The sequence below is a fragment of the Cryptomeria japonica genome, chromosome 3, assembly GCF_030272615.1.
Source record: "Cryptomeria japonica chromosome 3, Sugi_1.0, whole genome shotgun sequence".
In the NCBI taxonomy this organism is placed as follows: Eukaryota; Viridiplantae; Streptophyta; class Pinopsida; order Cupressales; family Cupressaceae; genus Cryptomeria; species Cryptomeria japonica.
In genome coordinates this window covers 316,982,260-316,995,463 of record NC_081407.1, presented here as the reverse complement: position 1 = coordinate 316,995,463, position 13,204 = coordinate 316,982,260, and positions in this window count along the sequence as shown.

The window sequence follows — 13,204 nt, the reverse complement described above, 5'->3', positions numbered from 1 at the left end:
TTGACAGTCATACCCCGTGAGTCACTCACTGAATCGGTGAGCTTGGACATTTCAGACTTGCTAACTGTCCTTAGGGCTAGCACTTCCCCTATATTACAGAAATCGATGACGGCATGAATTGCCTGTGGTGTAATATCATGTGTTCTCTCCAAGTACATCTTGTCACTATGGACTCTGCTCAGAATGATTTTTATATGATCTTCTATGAAATCCTCCAGGAAATAAACAACATTGTGGAGCTTCTTCTTCTCCAGAATACTAAACTCTGGTTTGATCTTCTTATCTTTTCCACAAAACAAACCTAGCTGGGTATGGATTGCAAGAGACCCTAGGTCTTCAAGTTTACAATCAATATAATCTAAGATTCCCTCTTCTACTATAACACCAGTCGATACTTGAGATAAGGCATTATACTTAGACTTGCGTTGAATAAAACTTGTAGACTCGACAGATGCACTAGAACTGGTATGAGATGCAGAAGCCATGATAGAAACTTAAGAACTTGAGAAATACCTTTTGAGACACGTGAATTTAGGGCTTTCAGATTCTCCTTCACCTCACACTCCGTCGGATGCAGAATCATCGCTTTGTGTTCTTCACTTGACCGTTTGCAATTTGAATTTGAATCTCCTTCACAGTTTCTCAATTTCTCAAAATCTCAGCACAAATCACCTTTTCATCGCTCTGCTCTTTGAAAAACTTTTCTTCACTCGAAAACTGATAGTGAGAAATGATTTGAAAAATGCTTTTAAGCATATTCCTCACCTACCATCATTAATGCTTCACTATTAGGGTTTAAACCCTAATTTGCCTTTTTACCATTTCTAATCTTCCGCCAAATGATAGACAACACACACCAATTAAGGTCTTTTACCGGTCTAAACCGGGGGTTCGAAATCATTTTGCCGTTTGCTCCCCCTAAGCCTTTTTGAAGCTTAGTTTGTCAGTTCCGTAATTTCCTCACTAGGTGCAGAAACCGGTTCCTCTTCCAAGATTATTGGTTTCTTCTTCCAGGTTTTGTTCATGTCCACTTGAACTGTTTCAACATCAATTTCTCCTTTCAGAGTAACTGGTATATCATCCGATATACTCTTTCTGCTTCTACAGAATCTTGCTGCATGACCTGGTTTGTTGCAATGATAGCAAATCATTCCAGATGCTCTCCAAGGTCCATTATTCATGTTTCCATTATTTCTTCTGCATGTTGCAGCAGTGTGACCATGACCATGGCAAATCTAACAGTTTGCTCTCCATCCAGTTGCCGGTTGATAGCCACTGTTTCCTGACTGATTATTATAAGCATTAAACCGGTTGGGGTTCCGGTTCACAAAAGTTTTCGGACCAACTCCTTGAGTCCTCTAAGGGTATCTTTCGGTGTTGTTCATAATAGACCTACATTCAGATGCTCTATGCCCAAACTTTTTGCATGCATAACAATTACCATTGAACTTATTGGATCTAGGTACATTGTTTATAAAGTAAGGAAAGTTATTATAGGCTTTGCTCCTACAAACATTAGCAATGTGTCCCTCTTTAAGACAGTTAAAGCAAACAGGTTTGAATTTTTGCTTACCTTTTCCTTTGAATGTCGGTTGCTTCTTTGATGCTTCAGCATTTTTTCCTGAGGTTTCTCCTTCCTCATGACCAAATAAACCAAGTCCATTGGTATTTTTTGCTAATCTAGCTAACTCAAGCTCTTGCTCTAGCTTAACAATGCTCTTGTTGAACTTAGCAAGTATTTCCTTTGACTCAGAGAGTTCTTTGGAAATAGCAGCATTTGTCTCCATTAGGCTTGCATTTTCAAAGATGACTATGTTCAGTTCACCTTGTACTCCTTGTTTTTCCATTCTACTCTCATGAAGGTGAGCAGTAAGTGCACTGATCTCTTGTTTCAACTTGGAGATCTCATGATCTCTATCCTTCACCAGATCTTCATCTTTCCTCCAGTTCTCAAGCTCTTGACTAAACCGGATAGTCAGTCCTTCCAACTCCTTTCTCAGATTGGAGTATGATTCATTCAACTTATTTACTTCTGCAATTAGGGCTTCCACATCTGCTTCATCTGAAGAACTATTTTCAGATAGCTCCATCAGCTTTTTAGCATGTTCTCTCCTTTTTGCCTGAGAGACCTTATATTTAGCCATAAGTTCATCATAGGCTTGCTCAGACTGATTGAGCTGGTGAGTCAGCTCCCTCATAGAGTATTCCCCCATATCTCTTTCCAAGTGGTTAGACTTATAGAAAGATAGGCTCTGATACCAATTGATGAATACTAAGAGGGGGAGGTGAATTAGTATACTAAAAAATACTGCTTTTAAACACTTAAATAGTCTAGAGATGAACCGGTAAAATAGTTTAACAAACAAACCAGTTAACACACATGCAAACCAAAATGCAAATAAGACATTCACCCATAAAAGCAATACCACCATAACACAAGATATTTGACATGGAAACCCAAATGGGAAAAACCACGGTGAGATGAAACTCACAAGTCACTATCTGCAGAATAGGAACCAGACCAGTTAAGGTCAGACTAGTTAAGGTCTTACAATGTTCTTTACCAAAACAGATCCTGTTAGGAATCTCAATCTCTGTTAGGAGATAAGTCCGATCAAGGACTACCTTGCTAGAGGATTTTAGATTCACAGAGGTGAACCACCTTGTTAGAGGATTTTACAAAGGCTACTCTGAGCCTACCCGATTAAGGGCTTCAGACTTGTCAAAGAGGTGAGTAATCAACAAGTATATGATCTAGAAAATAGCACAGATTGCTTGGTTAGATCCAGTATAGCTCATAGCTAATGCATTCCATTATTACTTCAGTCTTCTCTATCTCTCACTCTGTTACACCTCATAGACTTGATCTTCTCAGATAAGATCGCTCTCTCAAAAACTCATCAACCATCTTAAACCCTAGCAGCAACATAAAACCTTACAACAACAACAACAACAACCTAAAACCCTAGACATGATGTCCTTTTAAAGGAATCTGATTTCATGTCGGTCCAATAGGTTTACAATCCAATTCCCTAGGTTCAATGAACTTGGACACACTAGGTAACACGACACAAAAAGCACCGCCAGAGTGTCAGCACCATCAAACAATCGGTAGATGGTAACTCATCACAAAATGTCGGTTGGTAACTCATCACAGAGTATTACCGGTTTATACAAAATACCGGTTGCCGGTTTGACAAAAATGAAGACTGGTAAAAATGTGTTCTACCACTTTAATCCCTCGTACTGCTTGGGATCCATGAACCGCTTGGGGTCGACATGCTGCTTCAAACCGGGAAACACATTCTGCAAAACTCCAATAGTCTAAAGACTATAATACAACATACCGGTTGGAATAAATACCGGTTGAGCTCTAACTCATACATATAAAGGAGATCTCAATGCAAGTGTGTGTCCATCAATGACAATCACAACATAAACATCAAAAATGCCAACACAAAGTAGAATAAATATGATGAAAAATATCATAGTGCATGGAAAATTCAATATTTATCCTACAACAACATGTGGTGCGTACATGATTAATCTTAATATAAAAAATTTTTGCCATTTCAAAAAATATTTGAGAAATTCTTAGTTGAGGACACTTTTCAAGGAATCTTTCATAAAATTTTGTTTGAGTCATATCCAAATAGTGTTTGGCATGTGGCTCATGATTTGTAGACCCGATTCACCTTCTAACAACATCTCTTTGGTTGGGCGAAACTCTTGTGTTGTCATGCCAAAAAATTTCAATTAATGTTCTTAGTGCATCAACAACAACCTTGTCTTTGTGTGGTAGTCTACCCGAGAATCCCAAAGAGAATTATTGTTAGGTTCCTCTATTTTTTCTCTCCTTTGTAATGCTTTACTTAATGTTGTTCTACTAATGTTTAATGACTAACTTGTTTTGCTTATCAAATGATCTTTTCTAATCTTCTTGCTCATTATGGTTGATGTAATGACACATTGAGTAGCATTAGAATCTTTAGTATGTGATTTTGAACCAATAGCTTGATATGCATCAAATAGATTTCTCACAATAGTTCTTTCGTTGTTACTTTCAGATGATCTTAGGCCTAGAATTTTCACTGTCTCTCTAAAATCCAAATTTTTCATCATTTGAACAATTAATTGACATCTTGTGGTTTGATTTATGTTTTCAAAATAGTTTTGCCATATTATTTTAACCATTCTCCTACAAGTTCGTTCATTCATTTTATTGGGCATTGGATTCAATATATTCTCATCAATGTCAATTAGATACTTTGGTTTCCTACAAATGATTCCAAGAGGTGTTAACATTGGTGCATTGTGTACATTCAATTCATCAAATAGAGTAGGTGTATGTTCATCATTTAATTGATTATTCAATGTGGTATCTTCTTCAATTGCATTAGGTTCATACCGTAAATCAAATGTCTCTTCTTCAATTGCATTAGGTGCATTATGTTCGTTTGGTAAATTGAATTGAGATTTTGAAGATGACATATCTTCTCCCATTGTTCTTATTTCACATAATTTCTTCATACGTTGCCTTTGTCTTTCCTTTTCATCCTCTCATTGTTCCATCATTCCTCACTTGTTATTTCCCATGGTTGATATCAGTTGTCTTAAATAGAATCATATTACATATATATGTAAAAAAAGGTTCATAAACAAACAAATAACCATAAATATGCATCTTATCATTATTTTTTTGAATCAAAACTATTAAACAATCACAATATTATATTGATAAAACTAATAAGAACAATGATTCAATCATTTGAAATCATGCAAAAACAAAAAATTCACTTACTTCTATGTATAAAACAGTGATAGAAGTGCAGACACAATTGTAGTGGGGCCTTCAACAACCTAAAAAACTTCTTTTGAGGCCATTGTGGCTCTTGGGAAAATAAAACTATGTCTAAGTACCCCATATGCGGTATATTAATAATCATGTGCATGTTGTTAGTCCCTAAAATTTTGGCAAGCCCAACGGTATTTTTTTTCACCCTATACATGCTTAGAACTCATAATTAGCGTGTATGCGCTCCTCCGCCTTAAAAATGTTATGGCAGGGCAGCAAACTAATAGGCTTAGTACCTTGTACGCGCTATCTATAGTAAATAAAATGTGAAGGAAAAGGGAGGGAGGGAGAGAGAGAGAGAGAGAGAGGGAGGGAGGGAGAGAGAGAGGGGGGGGGAGAGAGAGGGAGTGAGAGAGAGAGAGAGAGGGAAAGAGGGGGAGAGGGAGGGAGGGAGATAAGAAGAGAGAGGGATGGGGTATGGAGGAAGGGAGAAGGGGAGAGAGGGAGAGAGAGAGAGAGAGGAGGGGGAGAGTGGGGGAGAGAGAGAGAGAGAGGGGGGGGGAGAGTGGGGGAGAGAGGGAGGGAGGGAGAGAAGAAGAGAGAGAGGGATGGGGTATGGAGGAAGGGAGAGGGAGGGAGGGAGAGAGGGAGGGAGAGGGAGGGAGGGAGAGAGGGAGGGGGAGAGAGGGAGGGAGGGAGAGAGGGAGGGAGAGGGAGGGAGGGAGAGAGGGAGGGGGAGAGAGAGAGAGAGAGAGAGAGAGAGAGAGAGAGAGAGAGAGAGAGATGGGGTATGGAGAGAGAGAGAGAGGGATGGGATATGGAGGAAGGGAGACTGGGAGAGAGGGAGATGGGGGGAGAGAGAGAGATGGATAGAGAGAGGAAGAGAGGCTCCTTGTATGCGCTTGAGAGGGGGAGAGAGGGAGACAATACACATACATACACATATATGTGTATATATATATTTAATATATTATATATTATTATATACATATATATAAATTATATATATTATATATTATATGTATATACACATTATATATACAATATCATATTATACACACTCCCAAATTTTAAACAAAAGTAGTGTGTACGCGCTTCTTACACCATAAGTACCCCATACGCACTTTTTATACCATAGGTACCCGTACACACTTTTTACTGTTTAGCTTGGAAATAGGCCTGGATGACAAAGCTACGATTTGGAAGTTTGATTTCCCTCCATTTCCCTCCTTTTTGACGTGATTTATTTTATCAACTTGGTTTCTCGACTTTGTCATCATCAGGTTTACACTTCATCAAGTGGGTATTTCTAAAATTTCCACCATATTTTCACCCATCTTCTGAGCTTTCTAAAGATAGAATTTATTTTAAATTTGAACAACAATAACATATTATTATTGAATTTCTTTTACTAGTGGCTCCATAGTTCTCAGAGACATACGTGTACCATTTTTTTAATAACTTTTGATCTACTTATCCAAATTTAAAAAACTTTATATAGTATTGTAGTGTACTTGATTCTTTACAATTTAAAAAAAAATTGTATTTTCAATTTTTTAAGTGCAAGTTATGCTTTGTGCATGAACAGGTACCTAATTTTCAGGAAAAATCATAAAAAAAAAATAATCAACAAAAAAATACCCATCTTCTAGTTCTCACTCTTAACTATCTTTCTACCAAAATATTTGTCAAAATACTAAAACTAACTATGACTTTTTTGATGCGCACGTCAGACACTATATTATGTTTTTCAAAAAAAATCAAGGTCTATGTTTTGTGCGTGAAGGATTTGACCCCCTTAATCATATCCAATTTTGAAAAAGTTTAGTAGTTTGGAAACTAGATTCAGAGTAATACAATATTTGTTCTTTGATTATCTTCATATCTTGAGTGGATGACTTTCAAATTTTGCCTCCAAGTTCAGGTTCACTTGATTTCAGAAAAAAAGTGTCCACTTATACCCGCCTTTTTGACCACCATCTTTGTGCACTTACCCTCATGTTACTTCTTTTCATTCATACCACTTGGACATGTTGTATTTTTTTGGATGTCCAAGTTGATTCCTTTTTATAGATTAGATCTCAAACTTTCATTTTTCATATATGTTGTGTTATGGTGATATTTTTGGGTAAATGTATTTCATACGTAAATCACCTAAAAGCTTTGTAGATCCTAATCCTAGAGATAAAAATGGGAAAGCTAATACTTGTCCCTCCCCTAACGTATCTAATGAGAATTAAGAAAGAGCTAATACTCCTATCAATGATCTCTCTAATGGAGAGCAACATAGCCCCATCTTCTTCTAGCATACATACCCTTGCACAAGGGGGGCAAAGTATTGGTATTTCCATTTCTCTAGATCCTCCTTATTCTCCTAGAGCCTACCTTAAACATCAAAACATTTGTAGAGAAGATTATGTCATGCATTTTATTCATGATCTCTCTCCCCATATAACATTAAGTAAAGATGAGGCCTTAGATGATAAAGATATTCCTTCCCAATTTACTAAAGAGGATATGAATGGTGAAAGAAAGGAAAATCGTCCTCCACATGATATTCCTTCTTCATCTACTAATCCTTTCATTACTTCTTAAGATTATTACACTACAAACTTAAAAGAAATTTATTACAATGTTCCCCCACCTTCTCAATTAAAAGACTCTTATAGGAGTGGCTTCAATATAATATCGAAACAAGGTTTAAGAGGACAAGGAATTGGAAAATTTGAACAAGGAATTTGAGTCCCTATAAACCCTCCTACGCAAATAACCACAAAAGGCCTAGGAAATGATAATAAATCTCCTATGGATGACCTCCTTAGGATTGAAGACTTCAAAGATCATCTTACAATACAAAGGAAGAGTCAAGAGGCTAAAAGGGATTCTTCTTCAAAGACCCATTTTTGTTCATTTCATCAAACTCATGACCACCATGCAGATGATTGTCTCAATTTTCAAAATTCTATAAAAGAACTTATCGATAGTGGTAAATTTAAAATCATGGATGACAATCCTTCCTCTTCCAATAACAAATCTTATACTCAATCTCAAAATAATAAACCTACATCCATTAATGATCAAGAAAGATTAGCTACTAGAATCTTTTGGAAATTGAAGTATGATAAGAATGTTGTCTTTCCTTTTTTGAAGTTTAGCAGTAAGCACAAAGAAGGAAATGGATATTGTCTTTTTCACCATGGTGGTTCTCATTATCTTTGAAAGTGTAAAGGATTTAAGGAATTTTTTCAAGAACAATACGATCATGCGTGTATTTGTCTTTCAAAAGATCTTGCTCTCTTTCTAGGTGAAAAGATAGTGCCCTAGCACTCCTTTCACCTTCATGTTGCTCCTCACCCTATGACAAAAGTAGTTAACTTAATTGGGTTCTCTTTTTCATTAGAGGTGGTGTTGTTTCAAATTCAAATATCTTGGGGTAGCGACATGCTTCTCTCCATTTCCTCATCTTGTCACCATTTCCTTTTGTGGATTGCATTATTCATAAATTGATATCCTTTCTTGCATGGCATTACCCTTCATGTGAGAACATGTTTGTTCCTTTACTAAGACCTCTTACTTTCTTGAGAAGGTACAACTTTTATGAATCATCTCTCCTTAGAGAGGATTTGTGATCCCTCTTTTATCTCACTTTTTCCCTTTGAAGATATTACCTCTTCTTTTTGTGTTGCATTATTCAAAATGTGATCCTCTTTCTTGCATAGGATTGTTCTCCATGCGAATGCATGTGCGTCCCTTGTGAGGACCTATTATTTGTTTGAAATGGCATGTCTCTCATGAATAATATCTCTTTACAATATTTGTAATTTTTCTCCTTGTCCTCTTGCTTGGGGGGAAAGGATATCTCTTCTCCCTCTCTCTTTCTATCACTATTCCCTTTAGGGGTTGCATTTTTCATGTGTTGATAACCTTTCTTGAAATGGTATGTTTATTAATATTAACCCCTCCTTAGGGGAATATGTGATCTCTCTCTCTCTCTCTCTCTCTCTCTCTCTCTCTCTCTCTCTCTCTCTTTGAAGATTACCACTCCTTTTGAGATGCTTTTTACATATACTAATGTCTTTTCTTGTATTGAATATTCATTCATGTGAGTTTATTGTGCATTCGCTTATGCCTAATCTCTTCTTAGAATATTGTGTAATTCTTCTCATTGTCCTTATATTTGGAGGGCAATGATTTCTCCTCCTTTCTTATCTCTAGGGATCTACTTTACCTTTTTTGAGTAGTGTTTGTTCATGATTTGATGTCATTCCTTGTGTGAAGCTATTATTTTATCAAGGATTCTCTCTTATACAAGAGGTGTAAATCCTTGGCTACAACCTCTTTTTCACTTGGCAATATGCATCTATCATTAAATTAGCCCTTAAATTGGGTCAAAAGTGTATCATCCTTCATCAAGAATCCCATTCACCTAGCAATAGGAGGAAGGTATGAATTCTTGTTCTTCTTCCCTTATTTTGGTAGAAGATGTTATGTTTGTTCAAGATAGCTCCTCTTGGAGGTAGATGTCTTTTTGAGTAAATATTTCTTCTCCTAAAAGGATCCCCTTTACACGTAGCAATATATCTCTTTTTCAACTATCTTGTCCTTGCTTGAAGAGTATTCCCTCCCTAGCTTGGATTTATGACATTATTTCCTAAAGGATATATCCTTGGTGTTTAAGGTTAGATATCCTTGTCTCTACCTTCCTTAAGACATCAACATGTTGGTATTATGGATGACTTTGTCATGTGTTTCATTGGTTTTGTCATTGATGTCAACACTTATCTTATTGGAGGTCTACATTGTTGATTTGGCACTATGGTTATATTGGTTTATTGTTGAACCGGCATATTGTGTTCACCGACATCATTAGTGTCTTATGCATAGTCACCGATATATGTTCACCAACAGGTTATATTGTTCACCGGTAGTGATGATAACTTGGAGATCATTTAGTTATGTCGAAGAAATGAATTGGAAGTTTGGATTTGGTGTTTTTCTTATTGGTCTAATCGAGTTGACAGATTTGCCTTTACCGGCAGATAGGTCTAGGTTATGGACTGGTACATGATATCTATTCCAGATCAGCATGACACGTTTTGGAAATAGTTTATTGATTAGATAATGTGGTAAATGTATCGAGCTGACATATATTGTATCGCATCAAGACTTATTTGTAAATGATTTTATTGTAATATATTTAGTGAGCCGACCTCATGTATAGGTCTTAGGTTTTGTATATATGATGTAAGATCTTATTGAAGATCAGATATGGTATGAGTGTGTTTGAATATTGAAGAGCGAAAATGAGCAGATCCTTGTGTGAATCACACAGACATTAATTGAAGTTTGAAGGAAAGGTTATGAATGTTTTTGACACTCATGTTCAGAGCCTAAACCGGTATTGAATCCAGCATTGCAGATGCTATTTTGAGCAGTACATTGTTATTCGATTTAACCATCCAATTGTAGTCAGTGTGACTTATATCTTGTGATTCAGCAGTGAGCTCTAGGCAGTTGGCCTTTCTGCATGTGCAAACCCCATTTGTATACACTTACTATCTACAGTAGGATCATCTGATTGTGGGTAAGGTTTCCCATCATGGTTTTTCCCCTTACCGGGTTTCCACGTCAAAATCTATGTCATGTGTTGTGGATGTTGTTTCTCTTTCTATTTCATGCATTAAGTTAAACCGGTACTGCTATTACTATTAATCTATTTTACCAACACTTAAGTTTGGTTTACCGACACTAAGTTTAACTTGGAATAATTTGCATTTGGACTATAATTTATTGGCAATTGGTTCACAACTGATTCACCCCCCCCCCCCCCTCTCAGTTGTCCTTCCTGGTTCCTAACAATTGGTATCAGAGCTAAATCCTCTTTTTGCAGAAGCCTAACAGCTTGAGGAGATCCTATGGCAACAAATATTTTTCAGGAAGGACAGTCTGAAACTTGATGGAACTAACTATGGTATATGGAAGATCAGAATGGAAACACATTTGAACTACATTGGAAGAGATATATGGGATGTTACTAAGAATGGATATGTTGGTCCTACTCTGAATCAACCTCATCCACCGACATTGGCTAAGGACTTGGAGAATGATTGCAAAGCAAGAGAAGCACTTCTGAGCGTGTTATCATATCAACAAATCATGGGATTATCAGACCGATCTACTGCTAAAGCTATTTGGGATAAACTAGAAACATTGAATGAAGGAGATACCCTTGTCAAGATTGCAAAACTGGAATGTTACCGGGTCAGGTATGAAAATTTAAAAATGGAAGAAGATGGAAGAATTTTTGCATTTATGGAAAGAGTTAATGAAATTGTTTTAGGAATACAATGTTGTGGAGGATCCTTAAGTGAAGATGAAATTGTGTCTAAAGTTTTAAGAGATTTTCCACCGGCTTACAAGATGAAAGTGACTGCTATTAATGAGTTGAGAACAATGCCTAATACATCAGTTTCTAGAGATACTTTGGCTAGAAAACTTTCAGCATTTGAGCTTCAGGAATTTGGTCTTGTTGCTACAGTAAAGACTGATTTAGCTTTCAAAGCAACATCATCATCATCATCAACATCATCATCATCTGACAAAACTAATTGGAAAGCACTTTATGCAAAAGAACTTGAAGATATGAGAAGAGAAAATGAAGAACTTGAAGCACTATTTGCAAGGAAGATGCCTAAAGGTCCAGCAAGAAGTAAGTATGAAGGTAAATCACCTTTCAAATGTTTTAATTGCAATAAAATTGGTCATATGGCTTCTAGGTGTCCTAATAGACATGCAAGATTAAGGGAGGAAGCAAAAAGATCATATAAGCCTAACCCTGAATATCAGAGATACAGATTTAAGAAAAATAGAGATAAGTCATGTTACTATGCAGATGAAGGTGTTACAGATGATTCAGATGAAGATCCAGCAGATAGCAGATGGGATTTTGTTGCAATAAAAGAAGATCAATCGTCACCTATTGTCAAATCAGTAGAGCAGGCACTGACAACAAAAATTGAAGATAAGGATGAATGGATTATAGATAGTGGATGCTCACATCATATGACTGGTGATAAAAGAAAATTCTTATCTTTTTTAGGAAATTCATGGAGGTCTAGTAAGGTTTGGAGATGATAAAGCTTGTTTAATGAAAGGAAGAGGCACTATATCTTTGGATGGTAAGCACAATATTGACAATGTTTATTATGTAGAAGGTTTAAAGCATAATCTTTTGAGTGTTGGTCAGTTAGTGGAAAAAGGATTTCAGTTACAATTCAAGAATGGAAAATGCAAAATCATAAATAGAACTGGATTGGAGATTCCAACCGGTAATTAGACTAAAGGTGATATCTTTCATTTGAATACCAGTGGTAAGACGTGTTTGATTGCACACATTGATGAAAGTTGGTTATGGCATAAAAGAATCTATCATGTGATTTTTGATTGCATTGTAAAGATCAGTTCAACTAAGGCAGTAAGGGATTTACCTAAGATTGTGAAACCTCATAATTCGATATGTAAGGAATGTCAAATGGGAAAGAAAGTTAGAACAACATTTAAGAGCATTACTGAGAAATCAAATAATATTCTTGATTTAATTCATAAAGATTAGTGTGTTCCAGCAAGAACAAGAAGTGTACAAGGAGATATATATTTTATGCTAATAATTGATGATTATTCTAGAATGTGTTGGGTTACTTTTCTCAGGGAAAAATCAGAAGCTTTTGGAAAATTCAAGATATACAAGGCAATGATAGAGAATGAAACTGGCACGAAAATAAAATGTTTGAGATCAGATCAAGGAGGAGAATTTACATCTAGAGAATTTAATACATTCTATGAAGTGAATGGAATCAAAAGACAACTATCAGCACCCCAGACACCCCAACAAAATGGAGTTGTGGAAATGAAGAATAGAACTATTCTGGATGCAGAAAGAACCATGTTGATGGAAGCAAATCTACCTCATGTGTACTGGAGAGAAGCAGTGAATACAGTGGTTTATACTTTCAATAGAGTTCACATCAAAAGTGAAACCGGTAAGACCCCTTATCAACTATGGTTTGGTCATACTCCTACTCTTAAGTACTTTAGAATATTTGGAAGCAAATGCTATATTAGATGAGATGAGTATATTGGTAAGTTTGATCCTAGAAGTGATGAAGGAATATTTCTTGGTTATTCATCTAGAAGTAAGGCATATAGATGTTATAATAAAAGGTTACAGAAAATCATTGAGAGTACCAATGTGAAGATAGATGAACATTTTAGAGGAGATTCAAAATCTATAGAACCGGTAGTTGAAATGATTATAAATTAACTAGTACAAATTGCACTGGTATAGACTGAAGATCTAGTCACACCGACATCATCAAAAAACTCAACTGTGACTAAAGAACAGCAGCCTGT